Here is a 19,244-nt window from a genome sequence, read left to right as displayed (position 1 = left end):
TGAACAAATCAGAAGAACTAGTGAGGTAAGGATTTAGTTTTATTTTGATCTCTATGTATGACAGAGTCTTCTGAACAATTCAGTGTACAGCTCTTGTGGTACTGATAATGGCTCGATGATGATAATGATAGTTTTTAATACACTTCAGTTTGACCTGACCAAATGGATGCTTGACTGTCTGAAAGCCTTAGTTTTAATTGAGGGACTTAAATAGCAAGAGCTGATACTTGGCAGATTAAAAAAAAAAAAAAAAAGATGTTAGAAGTAAATTTTTAGTTAGAATGCTGCATTTTTGCATTTGTTTTCTGTTCTCCAACTGATGACTGTAAGTTTAATTTAAAAACATTTGTTCCTAACCTGTACTGATTTTGTTTGCTATTTGTTTATGATCAGAAGGATCTGTGCCCCAAAGCCTGTCTGCTAATCAGTTGCTTTTGTACCAAATGTTACTTTTCTTGACAAACCTTGCCTTGTTTAACTGTTTTGCCACAGAGGAAATTGAAGATTGGTGCCTTGCCTTGCCTTTGAAGTTTATTGATTACTTTCTGACCCTGGTGCAAGTGCCTTAATCTCCTCTCCCTGTCTGGGAGCGCAACCTGGCAATCTCTTGTGCTGTTCCTTGTCAGCGTGACAGGGAAAACAATTTTTTTGAAGATAAGGTGTGGCGTACCACACAGTTTGTCTAAAATGCGGTGAGGTAAACAGTTGAAGCAATGTTGTGTGTAATTTTAGGTGTGAGGATCTGAAAGACTGAGTGTGCCAGACTTCAGCGGTTTATTCTTTCTAATTTTGGGGGGGAATTGCAAGTAGGTGAGAAATACTTTTTCCCCACTCTTTTTTTTTTTCTTTCTCTGCTTTTTCTGTAGCTTTCATTCATTTCACTTCCCAGAGGGTGGATCATGAGTTTTTTTGGTCAGATTTCACTATTAAAGTGCTAGCTTTTTCTCTTGAGGAAGAGAACTAGAAAGTCTTGTAAATTTTAGTCTTAGTAAGTATCTTTTTCAGCATGTCTTAATAACTGTCCATGTGCTTTTGGTTTATCTTCTAATGCTGTCATGAATAAAGTTCCAGATCAGTCAGTTGGGTATGTAGCATAGAATCGAGTTTTATACCTTGGTTTCACTTTAGTTTTGAAAAATATATACTTCAAAACTGGACTGATACATATCAACACTTTTGTGAAAACAAAACAATTATTTGCCACCTGATCATAAAAATAGAGCAGCTGTGTAGTTTTATACTGTGTAAGCTCTGTTTTCATTGATTGTAATGTTAGGTAGGTTTTGGTTTTTGTTGTTCTGGTTTTTGTTTGTTTGTTTGTTTCTGAAATAAGAGTAATGTGTCGTGCATCAAATAGTTGTGTATAATTTACTGGCAAGCTCTAAGGTCAGTGGTTTTGAAATGCTGTGTATATTATTAAACATTTATTATTCTTAGTCAAAATATGCTTCAAATGCTCTGTGGGACTGTAACTTTTCTCTGTAGGACCTTAATAGTATTTGCTTGAATTATAAACACTTGTATTTCAGCTGTTACTATATTGGTGAAATTTGTTAATAGGAAACATGGCCTTTTTAGACAGGTTTTATTTGTTGTTCCCACTTCCTAGAGTTTTCTTCATATTGAAGGTTACTGTATTAGTTCAGTTATTTAATTACTTTTTTGTGTCTTGATCAGGGTAGCTTTTCTGCTTGCTCATGTGGCTTTTTCTTTGCAGAAGGAATCCATTTGGTTATTAAAGTAGTCTAAATGTGCTAAGAGTTGTACACTTCTAATGTGCTGGTGCATTGTTTTTATTCCTCAATGCTGTGATTTTGCTAATAGCAGGTCAGTGTGATATTTAATTCTTAAGTCATCAAGATGGAAATCAGTTTTCAGAGAAGATGGAAAGTAAAAACAGGTTTGAGTGATGCAGATAAGGAAGCGATGGCTTAAATATTTGTTAAATGCCAAGTTTAGCAGGAAGTAAACAATTGGAACATTATAATTCAGCTGGGCTCACATTTTTGACAGTTATACAGAGGTGAACCACAGTTCTTAAAATAAGAGGAGTTTTATTTTTTCTTCGTAATGACAGTTTCTGTGCTCCCACGAGAGTGGGGGGTGGGGAATACTTACCAGCAGCTGCATGGAAACCTGTAAGTGCAAAGGTGGCCCAGATTTGATATAAAAGCGATCAGGCAAAGTGCTGCCAGCTTTAGCACTTAGTCAATATGATGCTATTTGAACAAATAAAGTATCTTAATTGTGTGCTTGTGTGGCACTGTATAGATACGTATTCTGCCCCTGGTTAACATAAATGTTTCTCCTGCTCAATGAAGAAAACCTGTCCAGTTTTATAGAGGTGAATTGGTGCCTACAGTATGGTCCCTTAGCTACTGGATCATTTCTGAGGATTGTGAGATGAGAAACACGTCAGTATGGTGTTTTAGTCCTGAATTTCATGTAAAAGTTTATTAAGGATGAAAATGATAACATTTGTTAATTACGCAAGAGTTCTGATGTCTAAATGAAACCCAGTCAATATATTAGGAGCATACTGTAGATTTTAAACAGAGTTTGGTCCTAACCTTTGACTGACTAAAATTGCAAGTATTGTAATGCATCTGTTCTGTCAAATGTGATGCTCTGTATCTTGGTGTCAGTGTATTATTTGATAAACTGCTAGTGTTTTCTGTAGGCTGATTGAAGGAATTACTCCGATTACACAACAAACTAGTTTAAAGTATTGTCTGCAACCATTTGTTACAGCATACGTGTGCTTTTGTCCCTCTCTATGTTCTTTTGATATGCCTATAGCATCTTTCTTGTGGGTAATTCAGTTACCAACTGATCGTTTTACCCTTGTGTGCCCCCCTCCCCGCAGCCTGAATGCTCAAGCTTATTGTGATTACATTCTTACCACTCAGTATTTGAGTTTAATGAGTTAGACTTTCCTCTACCTTTATGAAAAGGATTAATGTGTATTCTTCCAGCAAAATGCAGATACTCTTCTAGTCTCTCTTGATCTCTGCAATCAAATCTATTCCCCTTTTATTTTCACATTCTCCAAGACAGTGGGTCAGTCTGAAGCCATTAAATACATTATCTGAAATTTCCCCCTCTATGTTAGTCCATAGGCAGCTTTTAGAAGAGATTGCCTTCATTTCCCCAGCAGGTTGGGCATTTCCTGTAGCAGTATGACATAAGAAAATGTAGAAACAGAGCTGGACAAAAATTTGAAGTGTGTACTACGTTAATTTTGACAATTCAAATTTGTACTTTTTATATGCCAGAGTGTCTGTCTATATATGTCAATATAGTGACAATGTTTCTCTTTTATATGTCAGTATATCTTATAGAGAACATCTGCTTTGAAATTGTTAGAACAGTATGCAATGAAATTTATTTAGAATGTGTTCTAAAGCTTTTATGTAGTCAGTCAATTTAATAAACCAGTAAAATGTCTTCATATACTTCAATATACTGTTCAGTTAATAACATGTCCTGATTTGAATTTCATTAATCTTATACTTCAAGAATCTTCTGACTTTTTTCTTAAATCTGTGTAGTGAGAAAGCTAAGATTCAAGACCCAAAAATTAATTGGTTTGTCTCAAACATTCATAATATAGATAACTTAAATGCAAGGGTTACATATGTGTTTTAAAATAGTAAACAGGTTAAAGCGGCACTGGCACACTTAGTACTCTGTTGGCATAGTTTTTTCCTTCAGATGGTTCTCTGGAATGTGAGGCCTCTTCCTCTATTTGCTGTAGTGGAGCTAAACTCTTAATGCCACTTACAGGAGAAATTTAATACGAATAGCTTGTACAGAACTGAATTGCTGACATGATACCATGTGATATATTTAGCATGCATGTGTTTAGTAACCGTATGATCTTATGCACGTGAATAAAACAGTCAAAATTCTCAAAACTTACAATTTCTCTGAATAATATTTTCAGAGTTCTGCTAATTAAATAAAATGAACTATCTGAAGCGACTCAATTTGTAAATGGGATCTAATCAACTGCAGAACATAGAATATTAAAGCATTGTGCCTGCATACCAATTGAAGAGAAACTTTAGAATTCAAAAATACTTGGATTTTTTTCATCTATCTTAAAGTATTTAGTTTGTTTTTAAGCTGTTATGATTCACAGTTTGCTCCTGCTGTGATGGCTAAAGATCAGATTCTAAATGAAACCTGAAAACAGCAATCTGATCGTTGGTACCTAATCTTTATTAAAAAAAAAAAAAAAAAAGAAGCTACAAATATGAATATTGGCAATGCTGTGGTATTGTCATAGTTTCTTGATATTGCTTGTGCTTAAAAGCTGATATGGCAATGGTATCCCTGCATACTGTCTCCCAAATGGTGATCTGTTAAATCTGCAGCAGGCACAATGCATGCATACAGTCCTCTACCAAGACAGTGATACAAGGTAGACCATAAATAATCACTTTAGTGGAAAGTGCTAGCAAACTTAATACAAACTTTTCTTCTGGCTTGCTACTGAAAGTGTGATATTGATGTTGGTTTACTGTTTCTGTTTTTTTGACTTCTTGTGCTGTGTGGAAGGAGTGAGATGGCTTGCTCATTGTGCCCTCTGGTTGTTATATGATACCATTTTTAGTATGCAATAGCAGGATTCTCCTTGCACTTGAGCAGTGGGCCCAGATAAATAAAAATGTGCTAGGCAGGTTCTAAGCACCAGACTGCAGCTTTAATCCTGAATCTGGGGTAATGCATTTCTGGCATCCCGTTTATCAGGCATTTCGGTAGTTGCATGATTGCATTTCTCAAGCTGTAAAATTCAGGTGGGTTCTGAATTACTGAAATTATTCCATAAAACGTGACAACATTATGCTCTCAGACATGAAGAATTACATACCCTAATCTACCTGCTGTTTCCTAGTCCTGCGGAATATAATTGTGTGTTGAAAGCTAAGGCTGGTCTTTTAAAGTGTGTTTCGAAATACTAATAATCATTTCACCTGAGTGACTGAATTAATAACATATGAAATCAACAAAGTTTCCTTAGAGTTCGTGTTTTGTCCATCTGTAGCAGAGTGGATCTGAGATACTGCAGAGGAACCAGTGAAAACTTAGACCTCTATCAAAAACTGTAATTTCTTTGCAGTGTATTTGTCAGTGCCGTGGACAAACATATACTAATTGCATTCTCTTGATTTAGCTTGCTTTTTCTTGTGTTTCTTCTAAATAAATTTTGGTTACAAGAGCTGAGTCTTGTGCTATATAGGCTTAACTGATTTTGCTTTTAGAGGGCCGAAGATTGCCATGTGCATCCTTGAAAGGTCTTCCTGTATCATGACCTCTTTAAAAGTGAATGAGGACAAGTTTCTTTAATGTCTGTTTGAAACCATTAGATTAAAAACAATCTGAAGGTCTTCGTTTCGCACTTTGAGGCATCAAAATGGATAAAACACCATTGTGAGCTCACTACAGGTAAACTTACTGTTAACTCTTTCTGCAGCTGTCTTCTCTCACACTTCTTCTCTGCTTCTGGGGATTTCCCCTTCTTTTTAATACCTTTCTTCCAACTATGTGGAGCGAGCATCTTCCCTGAAGCCAACTGGGACTCATTTTAAAAGGGAACAAACAATGAGATGTGATAGCTATCTCACCTCCATATGCAAAGTCTATAGGGATTATTAGCATCCTGTTCAGCAATATTTTTGCTGCAGTTCCACCTACTTAAAAGAGTTAGGCGAAGGCAGTCATTTGAATAAAATGAAATTTTGAGTGTGAGGGTTCATTAGATAGACTGAGTACCTTTTCCTGTCCATGCCCAAGCTGACAGTTTGCAAATCTTGAAATGGGCTAATTTGGTGACATTAAAACCTAAAATCAGAAATCTTCATTCACTCTGTTTAAACAACAAAGCTCAGTGCATTGCTACTTTCTAGATGCTGTACTCCTATGCAATGGACAGTACTCATGCATGCTTATCTATTACTGAACTATGCATTTATGGTAGACTAAGATTTTACGTGGTACTTTTCCTGATGCAGACTGCCAAAGGGCTTGCATTTTTTGAATAAATGATGCAAATGGGGAGGTGCCTGTCATGTGAAAAGCTGTGTTAATGTTCTTAATCACGTATTGCCTTCAAAATTAATGTGTCTTCAGTACTAGACAAGGAGGAAGGAAAATCTGCAAGAAATTACAAGCAGAAATCTCCACCAGTCTTGGTGTAATTAACATGTTAAGATTAGTGCCTTACAGAAGGCACTTAGTGCTAGAAGTGGAGGGTAAGCTTGTTTTCATTCGTACCTTCCCTTTGAAAGTAGAAAAATATTTATAGTATACAGGATAAGTCTCCCACCCCTCCCCCAGTAAAGCTACATACTGGAGAAAACAATGATTCTGTATGCTGGAGAATTCTTAAAAATATAAATATAGACTGTAATCTTAGCTGTGTCTGAGCAGGGGTAAAAATCTGTTAGCTTCAGATGAAATCGTGACCTAAAGCTTTGAGAGCTAGGTTTGACTCAGTATTTCTTGTCTGTTGCAGGACAGGTAAAATGCAGTGTTTTTGGATACACTAAGAAGTCTTTCTTTGAAATCTTAGTGTAAAATCTGTTTAGCTGTGCAGCAGGATGAAATTTAGCTAAAAAGAAATGATGAATCTGCAGTTTGTGTGAACTGCAGGGCAAATTGCTGGAAAGCTATCTTTCCCTCCAATGGGAAGCCAGAGAAATAATTTTGTAGTCTCTCTTTCTCTCTCTTTTTTTCTTCTTTTTTTTCTTTAAGCAGGTCTGAATGCATTTCCTGACTGCTTCTGTAATTCTGCCTCAAACTAGAGGATATAAGATGAGAACGAAGAGAAAAGCAGAACTTGATCTCCAATAATATGTATTAATTAAAAAACATTTTACTAATTGTTTTCATTTCTGTTGTGCTGTCAGGAGTATCTCATAATTCAGTGTATAGCTTCTCCATATGTTTGCTCTAAGTTGACTTTTTTGTTTGCTTAACTTTTGTTAAACAATGTGTAAATCGTTAACTTGGCCTGATGTGCAAAACTTGCAAAGCATCATTTAGGGGAAAATGAACTGAACTGTGTAACAGTATGAAAGGATGGAACTGGATGCTTAGAATAGTTTCTTGCAATAAGCTTTGTAGTGAGAGAGAGATTTTAATTACTGCCTATCTAGATGTTGCAATGAGATTTAATAGATAATTGAAGGTTTTCAAGGTGATATATGAAAGCAGGTATGTTCAAAGGAACTCCAGCCTTATGGAGGGAAATGACAAGTGCTTTTTAAGATAGACAAAAGCAACAATAAAAAAGATGAACAAGCTAGGCCCTAGTTAGACTGACCCTTCTAGGCTCTGCCTTTGCTGATGCAGGTGAAATTGGAGACTATGAGCACTGGTATCTCTGCTGTTTGCCAGCTAGCTGTCAATATTTACTGCTTCAGCTGCTGCAAGGCTTCAAGTCAGCATGTAAAAGAGAGAATTTCAATGTCCTGAAGGCCAGGAGTACTCAGCAATAACGTTTTTATGACAGGTTAAGAGGAGTTAGGGTTTATTGCAGGATAACGGGGTTTAAGAATGACGCTTCTAAGGAGTTTCTTGAAATTTGCGTATAAACTGTGTGTTGGTTGGTGGTGGTTCACTTTTTTTTTTTTTTTTTTTTTTTTACTTATATAGCTCTACATAACCATATGTTGACAGAAGATTTACATAGAGTGAATAAAATAAGGTGCTGTGAAGTAATAAAGCTAGCATCTGCGTTTTGGTATTTGGGGATACAGAATCCACTTTCATGGATATATTTAGTATGTGTGGGGGGGTGTTGGTTTAGGTAAGTAAGCCTATCGTTTTTTCACAGAGATAAGTGCTTTATTGTCATATCAGAAAGGAATGGAAGAGAGCAGATTCTTCTTCATGTACTCTAGTTATATTCCCTGTATTAGAACAAGAATAGAAAGGGTGTTATATTTATTCAGACATGAAAAGAAATCGCTTCACATGCAGGAATTTAACCCCGTCTGTAACCACTGATTTTCTCCAAGCTCAAGATTGCCTTAGGTCTTTGAATGTGCCCATTGCACGCTTTCATATAGCTTCTACCAGTGCTACAGGTGGTATCTAAGTTTTGTAGTGGGATGCGACTGCTCTTGCCAAAATAAGATACTGCTGTTAACAAAGTGCAGCAATTATAGTCAGTGCCTTGAAAGAGAAGTCATTCATGTCTGACTTCATGTAAGTGTTTCGTGTACCATTTAAGTGTTTCATTTACAACTCAAATATGCTCCCTTCTTCTCTTAGTTAGGTTTTTGTCAGAGATGAATCCAAAGGTAGTATGGATGGAAGGGATCTGACAGTGTGTGAAATGGGTACTGTTTTCTAACACTTTCCTAGCAGATTTAAATCACTGATGCAATATTTATGTTGAGATGTCCACTTTGACCATCTAACAGTGGAAGAGACTGAGGTTGCTTAATGCAGTCTTCCCTTCCGAAGCAGTTTTAGGGTATCTTGTGTGCATTTTTACTAGTTTCTTTGATAGCAAGGAGATTTTTGGTTTTTTTTTTTTCATTTTTAAAAATCAGAGTAATAAACTGTGTGTATGTGTATTTTGTACATTTGAACTCATAATTGCATTTCTGGATGTCCAGCTTTTTATATAGTCACTGATCCTTGACTAATCCTGAATATTATCAGGTCTAGGCAGTCATTGCATCAAATGGCACTTGGCTGACTGAGTACTAAAGACAGAGGTGCTTTACAGGTTCAAAAAGCTTGCATCTGCTGTAATGTTCTATGTCAAATAAATGTAGTAGTTTAAATGGAAGAGGTTTTCAGTAAGGGAAGTTTATGATGAACTGAGTCTATTTGGGCTTCTACTTCAGATTCTTGGCTAATTAATGTAACTGAAAGTAGGCCAGCTGTCTTTCAACTATGTTAAGATCCAGCTTTTTGCAATATCTTGTCTTGCTTTTCTCAGACCTCCTTGCCGTCGTTTAACTCTTCAGTGATGTAGTTTATCAGAAGGGCTTTGTATATTTATGTACAGATGACTTAATTGATCTTTGCTGAGGACAATTAAACCTTTCTGGGCTTTCACTTAAACTTCTGTCAAATGTATCTTTCATACTTTAATATACTTTACCATACTTTTCATATTTCATACTAAAAGTATTTTAAAAGGCCAGACATTTCTTTCCAGAAGCTATTGAAATAAAGATTTTAATGTATCTTCCTGTGTACAGTTTGAGTCATGAATCTTTGCTATGAAGCAGTAATGTTAGTTAGGGTCAGATGATGTAAGTTTTCTATTTGCTGCAATCTGCAAGAAAGAAAGGTGGAATAATGAAGTTTTATCAAATGCTCCGCCTTGCAGGTATAGCAAGTAATGGAGTTACTGTAGCATCATGAATTTCTACTCATCATCTAAAACATATTTACCTCCCGTGTATGCAGGTTTGTTGCCAGTGCTAAGGAAAAAAAAGTTCCAAAGTTAGTTACTTCTAAAATTAGGTTTACAGTTTTTATTCATAGAACAGCTGCTATTTGAAGATTCAGTGTACTATAATCACAGGTAACATTTTTGTAAGTGGATCCAAGTGGCTAGGGTAGTCTTGTATTAGACATATACATACATAGACTACCAGACATCGTCTGCCAATAAAAGAAAAGAATGATAGTCAAAGGCAGAAAATATTTTGAATAATATTCTTGCTGCTTCTCTTAGTGGAAACTAAGTTTACTGCAATATCTATATGTGTTGGGATATGCATTTTAATGTAGATAACTGTCTTTATTGGCCTGCTCAATAGTTGATTTGGACAGTCTTATTTTGCAACTGTTATTAGAAACGTAGACATCCACATGGAGGGGAGTGACTTCAGCCTTGAATAAGAAAGAAATGGGTTATGAAGTACATGTCAATAAGATGTATTTAGATCTTGAGGAATGTTGTTCCATGCTTCTTTAAAAATTGACTGCCGAAATGATAGCACTCTTAGGAGCCTGATGGTTTCTTGATTGTGGCTGCCTGGTACCATCTTCCTGAGTTCATTATTGTTGCCTGTATTCTGCCTGTATTTTAATATTTTTTGAAAATATAACTCCTGAGATGTAGTTGAGGATTCATCTCACTTGTATGTTGTTTTATTATTTGCCACCTAATCTGTCTGCCTTGTTATTTAGATTCTGAAGCTTTTAGTTTATAAGGAAGCAGTGTCCATGAATGTCTGGAAAGCATCTGTTCTGTGAGACCTATTATAAACAAGCCCCACCCCTCCAGCAGGAATGGGTATTTTATTTTAGTTAACTGTAAAATGACTATTTGCTTAAAAAGACTAAGGGAAAAATTGACTGGAATTTGGTCATCTTTCACTACCTATACCTGTTCTAATCTCTGATGTACAATGTAACTTTTTTAGTTTTCTTTATTTAGAGGTTTGAGTTAAAGGTGTATCTAAATTTTTCAAAGAGATTGCGTTTTGAACGAAGGCTACCGCAGCCATAGAAAAAGAATCTTACCACTAATCTTTTTGCTAGAAACGTGTAGGTGTCTTTATGGTTTGCTGAATGTCTCACTGTGGCATGAAGGCTGTTTTCAGCATTGTGTTGTCGTGTCTGTCTGGTTTATAATTGTTGCACTTAAACAATGTGACTTCATGCTGTCATTTAATCAGACATTGAATAAATTAACAAGAAAGCTTTCTGGTTAATTGTTCAGTGATTTGAAGCTTCTTACAGATTCTTTGATGCATAGTATCTATTCTATTTGTTCTTGGTTTTCCTGCCCTGTTCCATTTAAAAGGGGTACCTGGATCGTGTGGAATCCTCTGGAAGTGTGTATTTGGTGAGAAAGTGAGTGTGCTCAGGAGAGAAATGGTTGTGGAGACTACTTGGTGTAGCAGGAGGAAGAAGAGAAAGTGGGAATCATGCAAGAATCTTGGAGCCAGCAGCTCATGCAGAGCCTGAAGAAAAGCTGATAGGATCAAGCTAAGCCATGGGAGGAAGTTCCCTAAAGACAAAGAAGGAGCATGCAGTTTTCTGTGTCACAAAGCTACTCTTGACTGAAGCCAAGGCTGGAAACAGACCATCTTGCAAGGGCACAGTGTGCAAAGAGGAAACTCATTTATAATCCCTCTATATTTCTGTTCTGTCATCTACTGGCTTTAATTTCTTGCTAAGATTTTTGCTTGATAAAATCTGGTGTTTTTTAATTTGAAGTCTTGTTTGAGGAAACTGATTAGGAGGAGAAGGTGTAAGCAGGGCCATGTGAATGCCTTGGCTGCCTTTGTGTCCCATTACATTCCTGAAGTCAGCTGTTAATGTTTTTGATTGCAGCAATGTTTGTTCAATAGCATGTGTTGTAATTACTGTTACGTGGCTGTTTGTTGCATTACCTCAGCAGTTTGCACTTCTTAGGCAAGTTTACTTTTACTTTGCAAAAAGTAAAAATGAAGCACTAGAAGTTTAGTTACTTGGTGAGCGTTCAGAACTTCACTGACTTTCAGAAGTCCTGCAGCAAATCACAAAATCAGTTTATTGAAGTACTACACTAGTGCAGTTTCCACATTATTTAAAAACAGTTTTAAATAAGATGATCTCATAATTTATGTTTATCTTTTGATTTTGCCTTTAGAAGAAACTAATAAACACTGGTTAACGAATACCTTTTATGTACATACTTCCTAAGGCAAAATCTCCTATGATTTTTATTCTTTCCCTGGGAAACCCTGCCAGTTATACACTGATTAGTTTTAATATACTGAGAACAGACTCTTGTTTCACTTAACTGGAAAATTGCTTATTTGGCATTTTCTACAAAGGAATTGAAGTGTAGCCTGGGAAATTTAAATACAATTTTAAAGACAGTTTTTGAAGGGTAATAAACCTCATAACACTGCCCTATACCATGAGGTGTGTTTTGAATAAGATTTTCCTGCCTTAGTTCCTCTAAGTTTTAGATCTTATGTCAAGAAGTTGTTTGCTTTGAGTCAACTTGGTTGGCAGCAGGTTTACTTTTGACTTATTTGTAAAAGTGTCCGGCTGTATTTGTGTTTTTCCTGATGCTGCTTTCAGGTGCTTCTGGTTTTTTTGCTATGTAACCTAGCTGTGAGATGTGGTTCAGATGCATCAGAACATACATAGAGGTATGTTGTTTTTTGTCCAGTTTTTAGTTTCAAAATGTTCAGTTGATTTATACGTAGGTTATTTGTTGAGGTTCTGAATGATTGTAATATTAGCAAAGAAACAAAAACCCCAACTAAACTCAGTCCTCCTGGTACAGGGGAGATAATTACTTAAATTGTATAGATCTTGGAGGCAAAAAGAAGGACAATACCCCTTATGGATAAGAATGCCTAATTAGAAATGGCAAGAACCCGAATTTTTAAGGTTGCTTCAGCATGGTGTTATTCATGTTTAAAGTACTGCTCCCACTGCATTCAGCTGACCATGGCTATAATGTTAACATTTCAGAGCAAAACTTTCAATTTATTATCTATAAAATGAAGAAAGCAGTGAGTGACCACATATATGAAAAATTTGATGATGCAACTTGTCTAGAATTTCACAGGAATCTGACCAAATCAATTCAGTACTTCAGTACAATAATCAGCTGTCATTACTGTGAAACCATCCTCTATCCACTTGCAGTCCCCAGTCTCATTCATTATACACCCTCCAATTTGCTCTAATGGTTTTCTTTGAGATGAGTGTAGATGCAACAAGTGAGGCAGAGGTGTTGCAGGGAACACTGCGATAGTGAACTCTGATCCCTTTGCAATGCGTGCTCTTTCCCCAGATAAGATTAACTATATTCTTCTAATCTATCGATAAACTTGAAAAGCTGAGATGGGAAAAGTAATGAGCCAAGTTAGCAGTAATTAAAGCCTGAGTGTCACTAAAATATCTGATAAAATATTAAGACTGTTGGAAGTGGAAATCCCAATGATACTACTTTTTTTTTAAAACAATGATTTAATTTAGCAGCATGTAACATGTTTTAATGTATCAATGAGGCTGAAAAAGATTGAAAAGTGTTAAGGTGTTGCAAAACCAGAAGAAAGCCCTATGCTGGTGGGTAAATATCTTCAATGGAAACTGTCTCCTTTGGATGTTTTATTATGTTCTACTGTAAGGTGAAGAAGAACATTATAAAGGACCTTCTGATTGTCCACACTGTCAGTCATCAGGTGTTATTCAGTTAATTACCAATGCTGTTACCTTTAGGAAGCTGTGTTTACAGCTGACTCTGACTGAATCCTTAGGGCAGCTTTAAAGAAATGAAATTCTTTCCCAGGTGAGAAGAGCAGCACAGTCCTAATGATTTCCACTGAGATGAATGTAAAAAGTTAATTTCACTGGGTTCTGTTCTGTCTCCTGTAACAAAGGAGAGGTCTTTCTAGTGACTTTTGTGTGTGAAATGGTGTATAATTTAAAGCTGTTTCTAGTAGAAATGCTTATCATCAGCATTTTGGAAGGTACATCCTGGTGGCTCCCTCCTATTGGGGCAGGAAAGGGTTTTGATAAGAAAACATGTGGCTCTTTGTGCCATTTTTTGCCACATGGTGGTTAACCCTCCGCAGCTTTTACAGATTCAAAATAGCCTAAGATGGCTGTGTTGCTTTTCAGTGACCTCAAGGCAGTATACTTCTGTTTGGTCTTGAGAAATATTTAATATATCTTACATATTTTAGATCAGGAAAGAAGCCTTATGTGGCTCATGCTGTGCAGAGAGGTCCGTGAATTTAAAATCTGGATTTACGTGCTTATGGTCACACTTAAGAGCTTGTTGTCATTGTGAAAGTTAGGAAACATAATGGATTTTGAACTAATTAAAAAGTACTTCTGAATGCTTCTCTATTTCTGCATGGAGCAATTACATCTAAACTTAAGTATAGTACAGTGTGAGGCCTTTATATATTTCTGTCATTGCTCATGAATGCAAAATTGTGTGTTCCAGGACTTACCTCAGTATAAGCATAGCCTAACTTTGAATGGTGATTTTAAATTATTTTGCTAGAGGCATTTGTTAACTTTGTTCCTGCTGCCACTCAATACCTCCCAACCCCCTAGCGATTTCAACATGCAGCCCTAAGTTGTAGTTTTGGAGATTCGTGTGGATATGTTTCTGTAATTCAGCTGAGAAGATGCTTGCTTGTAATATTTCTGCACTTCTTTCTCACAGATTTACTAAAACCAGTTATGAGGTAAGTTTTAAGTGTAGCGCTCATAGCATAGTCTCTTCTGCATGTATTGGTTATATTTGCACTTGATTGTAATCATTCATCTTACTATTTTGATCCCTCAGGGCCTTTCAAAAATGGTAGTCCTGAAGTATAATTTTGATAAGTTTTATAGAAACTTGCATAACTTTTTTATAGAAGATCATATTGGCTGAAAGGGACTTTGGGAGATCATCTGATCCAACCCCCCTTCAGAGCAGGGTCAGCTTCTATTGGGTCCCCCATTGATTTCTGCATCTAGGTCATAACTTCCCTGAGAGTTATAACTGAAAACAATGAGAGGATTATCTGGTCAAAAAACCTTAAAATTATGATGAAACTACCATGGTTCTAATAGCTGTGCTTTTTTTCTGGCAGATGAGTTTGTTCTCCATGAGTCCTTCAGGCCCCAGCTATTAAGAATTAGGTTTTGTTTGTGACAGTGTTCAGAATTGTATTTCTTTGCGGGTATTTTGGTGCATCATGGAAAAGTCTCGTCTATCAACAAAATCTTTGATAAACTAGGAGCGAGTTTCTTGAGACTCTCCAGAGCATGTTTTTCAGATTACTATTCAGTCTTGCTGTTTTCTTAATCTGTTTGTAGACATCTGGCAACAGAATTCTTTATGTTAGCTAATACTGAAGTTCTGTTTCTATCTAAAATTGCATTTTAATCTAGTATTGAAAATTTACTTTTTTCTGTGGTCTTTTTTTCTCCACTTGTTGATTCATCGATTTCCAGATCCTATTTTCTGTCTGGTTTGTGAACTTTTTTGGGGAATGGGAAGATATAAATTCTTTTAGAAGCTATCAAGACCAAATTTATGGATGGGAATAAGGGAACAGAATATATGTGGCAGAGATATGTTTATACAGGTAGTATTGGCTCCTTTGCTTCTAGAGTATATAAATGCTCAAAATAGGATGTTACATACTCTTTTGACCTAGGCAATAGTCCAGGAAAAAAGGTTATAGCAGTAAAACAAAGCAAAAAAGGCTTGGATATTGAGTTTAATTGAAATCTGAATCCATTTGACTTCAGATAACTAATGATAGCAAAATTTCTGTCTCTCTCTCTGATCCAGGACAGTGCCACATTTGTAAGGAGCAGTAAAATTTGTTTAAAAACAAGTGTATGATTGGAATCTCAGTTCATTTTTCATACAACTCTAGTTTTCTAGGTTTCTGTAGTTCTGTCTGCAGGAAAATATAGTTATTCAACCTTCATTTTAGGTAGGACTTGCTGCATATAAAAGAAGGCAGAAAAGGCCATTCTGAACACAAGTTTATCTAACTAGTATTCAGGAGTTGCAGTTCTTCAGTAAGACCAGGTTTTTTGAAAGTACTTTAAGATCTTGTCTAATAAGCCTTGAAAACTTAATTTGAAAAGCTGTATAACTTAACAAATTTATTTTAGAGCTACTAATTTGTGTTTTTAATGTGGAAATTGTGGGCCATGTACAGTTACAAAGTTCCGTAAATCCAGTTTATTTTAGAAGTACAGTTTACTTAAATGGTCAAGTATCAAATGTATGTGGTGTTCTTCCCAAACAAAAGAAACAAGTGTTTTATGATGCATGAAAAGAATACCAGAAACAAATTGTTTATGGCTTCCTGTTTTTTTTTTTTGTCCCACATTTTTTATAAGTTATTTTGGCTAAAGGTTGTATTGTTTTATAACAATACTTCTGTATCACTTGCTAGCTGAGGACCTTGGAGCTCTGGGGCCAGTCTCATTTACTGTAAGGCTCTACTTGGGTTTAGAAGAATGACCTCAAAAATGAGGATGGAGGAAGAATTTATTTCCTAAGCCTGCGCTACAGCAAGACATGTGAGAGTCAATGATAACATGTAGTCTTGTTTTGAAGGGGTATGACTTGCTGTTGTTTTACAGTTGCATTTTTACATTACTCATCAATAGTAATGTATGATGACAGGGCTCTTGAACTGTGGTTGTAGGAAATATTTTTGTTACTGTTTTGCGCATCTCTGGGGGGGGGGGAAATGACAGAATTTGAGCTTCATCTGTTAAGTGAAAACATATAGGAAGGAAGAGTCCCTGTGCTTGAAGTCTTACTTTAAAATCTAGCTCTATAAGTGGTAGAGCAATGAATTTTGGAGCAGGGCTTGCAGAACATCTAGAACACACAGTGATAACATCCTGCAGCTCTCAAACACGTTTCAGTGCAGATCCAACTCTGAGTGTATGGATCTTGTACAAGTAGTATGAGGTTAAGAAAAAAGGTGTCTGGAGATGTATACTTGTCCTACACTGGCTTGTATTTCATTTGAGAGTATGAAGGAGAAAATGTTCCTATCTCTCACTGCTCTCTGACAGTGAAATGGACTCTGAGCATCATGTTTGACCTAGCTCTCTACACCTTTTTGACCTTTTGATTAGTTATTTTGGTGAAGGCATCCTCGGACTTTTAATTTTCAGTACTTATTTCCACTTAAAACTATTGGGTGGGGAGGCAGGACACTTGCATGTGTGTTTACACTTGCTATAGCAAAATGAGACCCTTTGTATTATCTGCCCTGGTAAATGTAAAATGGTTGGCATCAGGTGATAGACTTCTCTTCCATCTTGATAAATATGTGAATATTTATATTCTTGTCACGTCCTTGGCCAGGATGCAAAGTATTCGTTAGAATTACCAGTGAATGTGCAATTCAGCCTTGATTTGGTTGTGCAGTCTAAGCCTGTCAGCTCATGCTAGGAGGTAAAGTAGCCAAACCCACAATAACAGCTGCCACCACCTCTTTAAAGACTAGAAAAAGACCTGTTAACTTTAATTTAGTCAAAATTATTGTGCTTGTTCTTTAGGAAGACTTAAGGCTCACCAAGGTAAGATGCGTCTTTATGGAACTGTTTTCATGCAGCTGTGATTCCTGAGAGTTATCAGGAAATTATATGACATCCTCATACTTGTTTCTTTGTGTGTATTTCAGTAAATGAGCTGTGACGATGAAGTTACGGTCACATGTAATCTGGAACCATGATGGTGAAATGGAGGTTCCAAGAAATAAAACTATCAGAGGTGGAGGGAAATGAGCGGAAAGCAAATAGAAGGCATACAATTACAACACAGTTATTCTGTGAGAAGGCTTCAAGGCCTTGTGGAATTCTGCACCAGGATAGTTTGTTTCTGCTGAACCCTTGAAGTAATCTTTTTAAATAGGTCAAATATAGTTTGTGCTAAACTTATACATCTTCCACTATTTATGAAATTGTATGTAACCTTGACGACAAACCAGCTGACCTGGGTTGTTGAGTATGCAGTCATGAGGATTTATTCTGCATGTGATTCTGTTGCCTTTCAGTGTGGCATTTCCCTGTATGTTAGGGGATGAGAATAAACCAAGAAAATTTGGAAAGAAGATTACTTTTATACAATAATAGAGGGTTTTATCTAGACAGTTCCTAATGCAATTTTTGTCTCATTGTTATTGCAAACTGCCAGTGTTTTCTGTTTGAGGCATGCCATGAAACACGTGGGGTTTTTCTTCTTTTCCTTGGCTTATTCTTATTGTTTAGTTTAATAGATGCCTGAAATCCTTACAAAAAATGAGATTTTGCTTGTGTGTGCCCATGAAAATAGAGCTAAAGCATTTTTGGTGGCTGTAACTTGATTCTGTTACTTAAGTAAGTAGAACTTTACCTTTAGTCAGGTTATTTAATGTTGGTTTCTCATTCACTTTCAGAAATAAAGTGTGCATTGATATATATCTGCTAATTTTCCTTTATTTGGCCAAAGTTTTCTGGATGGCCTAGATGAAATAGCTTTGATTTAATAATTTTGCAACAGAACTATGATTTAGTGGAATTTAAAACTTTGCTAATTACATTTTTGATGTAACAGTATAGTGGACACAATCTCACTGGTTTTATTGCTAATCAAGGAGGAAAATAATACTGCAACTTAATATAAAAATTTAAATGGTTAATATACAGTGCAAAGTAATTTAGTTGAGACTTTTTTTTGGAAAGAGATAAACCTGACATAATCAAGGATTAGAAAGAGGATAAGATGTTGGTCCCATGAGAAATGCAGTGTTTTGGTTGTTGGTGATAGTTTCCATTTGAATGTTCTAAGCATGTATGAAAATTGTTGCTTTACAGCATGATTTACTCTGATTTTATAGTTAGTATCAATCTCCCTTCTACTCTAGAGCTCATGCTGAGCTTACATTTTGATTCTTAGCTTTGAAAATCACCTTGTACATGACTTCAAAATGAAAGGGATGCTGTGTTCCAGAGCTGATGCGCCTTTGGCACATGTGTTTCAAAACCAGGTTTCTGCTCTCCTTTGCAGCCTGTGGAGAGGGAGGAAAGGCTGTCGCTGGCTGAACAGACACTGGCGTCGGACACACTAATGGGAATTTGGAATTTGCCAAGTGAGAAAAGTGCTTGATCTGAAAGCAAGTAGTAGGCCTGAGATAAGAGGCAAACAGGACTGATGAGGTGGAAATGGTAATTGAGAAATGGATTTGCTGGAAGAGTTTATGCCTAGTAGGGTATACTAACTTTAAAAATCTTGCAATAGTATCCCAAAACTTTAACAAAGTGTTGGTGAAAATGACTGTTAGTTCCCCATTTCTGTTCATGTGCTGGCTCCTGAAGAACATAATAGCATTTCCCTGCTATTGTTTCTTCCGTTAGCTCATGGAAAATGTCTGCGCATCTTTTATTTTGTCTCTTCAGTGTATGTATCGTATAATACATGATTACATGTATTACATAATCACATTTCCCCTCTTGTCTACTCTGTTCCTCCGTAATCTCCTTATTCATTGCATAGTCTCGGTTTTGAATATCTCTTACAGGAGTTGGAAGGTATGAGTGAATTGAGATGGGATTGTAGGAAGAAAGTGTGTGGTCCCAAATAGCAGTTCTCGAATCATGTTCTGGAGCACTGAATCACTTGTCTGTTCTTGCTGGAGTTCCTCAGAAAAAAATTGAGAACTGTTAAATTTGCCTAGGTGTATGTCTAACTCAGTAGAACATAAAATATTGTTATGGCTCTGTATAGATTTATG

The 19,244-nt window shown here is 36.3% G+C and overlaps 1 protein-coding gene across 4 annotated transcripts in view; it reads left to right on the top strand.

Moving 5' to 3' along the window:
• The window catches only part of MEF2A (myocyte enhancer factor 2A), a 93,264-nt gene that overhangs the window by 15,236 nt on the left and 58,784 nt on the right, over window positions 1-19,244 (top strand). The window contains exon 1 of one of the 4 annotated variants that reach the window (XM_067305910.1): window positions 17,302-17,369. The exons of the other annotated variants lie outside the window; for them this stretch is intronic. The gene's annotated coding sequence lies outside the window, so the exon portion shown is untranslated. Of the gene's footprint in view, window positions 1-17,301; window positions 17,370-19,244 lie in introns of those variants that run through there. 4 annotated transcript variants of the gene reach the window in all.

The sequence above is a fragment of the Apteryx mantelli genome, chromosome 15 (assembly GCF_036417845.1).
Source record: "Apteryx mantelli isolate bAptMan1 chromosome 15, bAptMan1.hap1, whole genome shotgun sequence".
Lineage (NCBI taxonomy): Eukaryota > Metazoa > Chordata > Aves > Apterygiformes > Apterygidae > Apteryx > Apteryx mantelli.
Note: the sequence above shows the minus strand (reverse complement) of the source record. Positions and strands in the feature narration are given on the sequence as shown.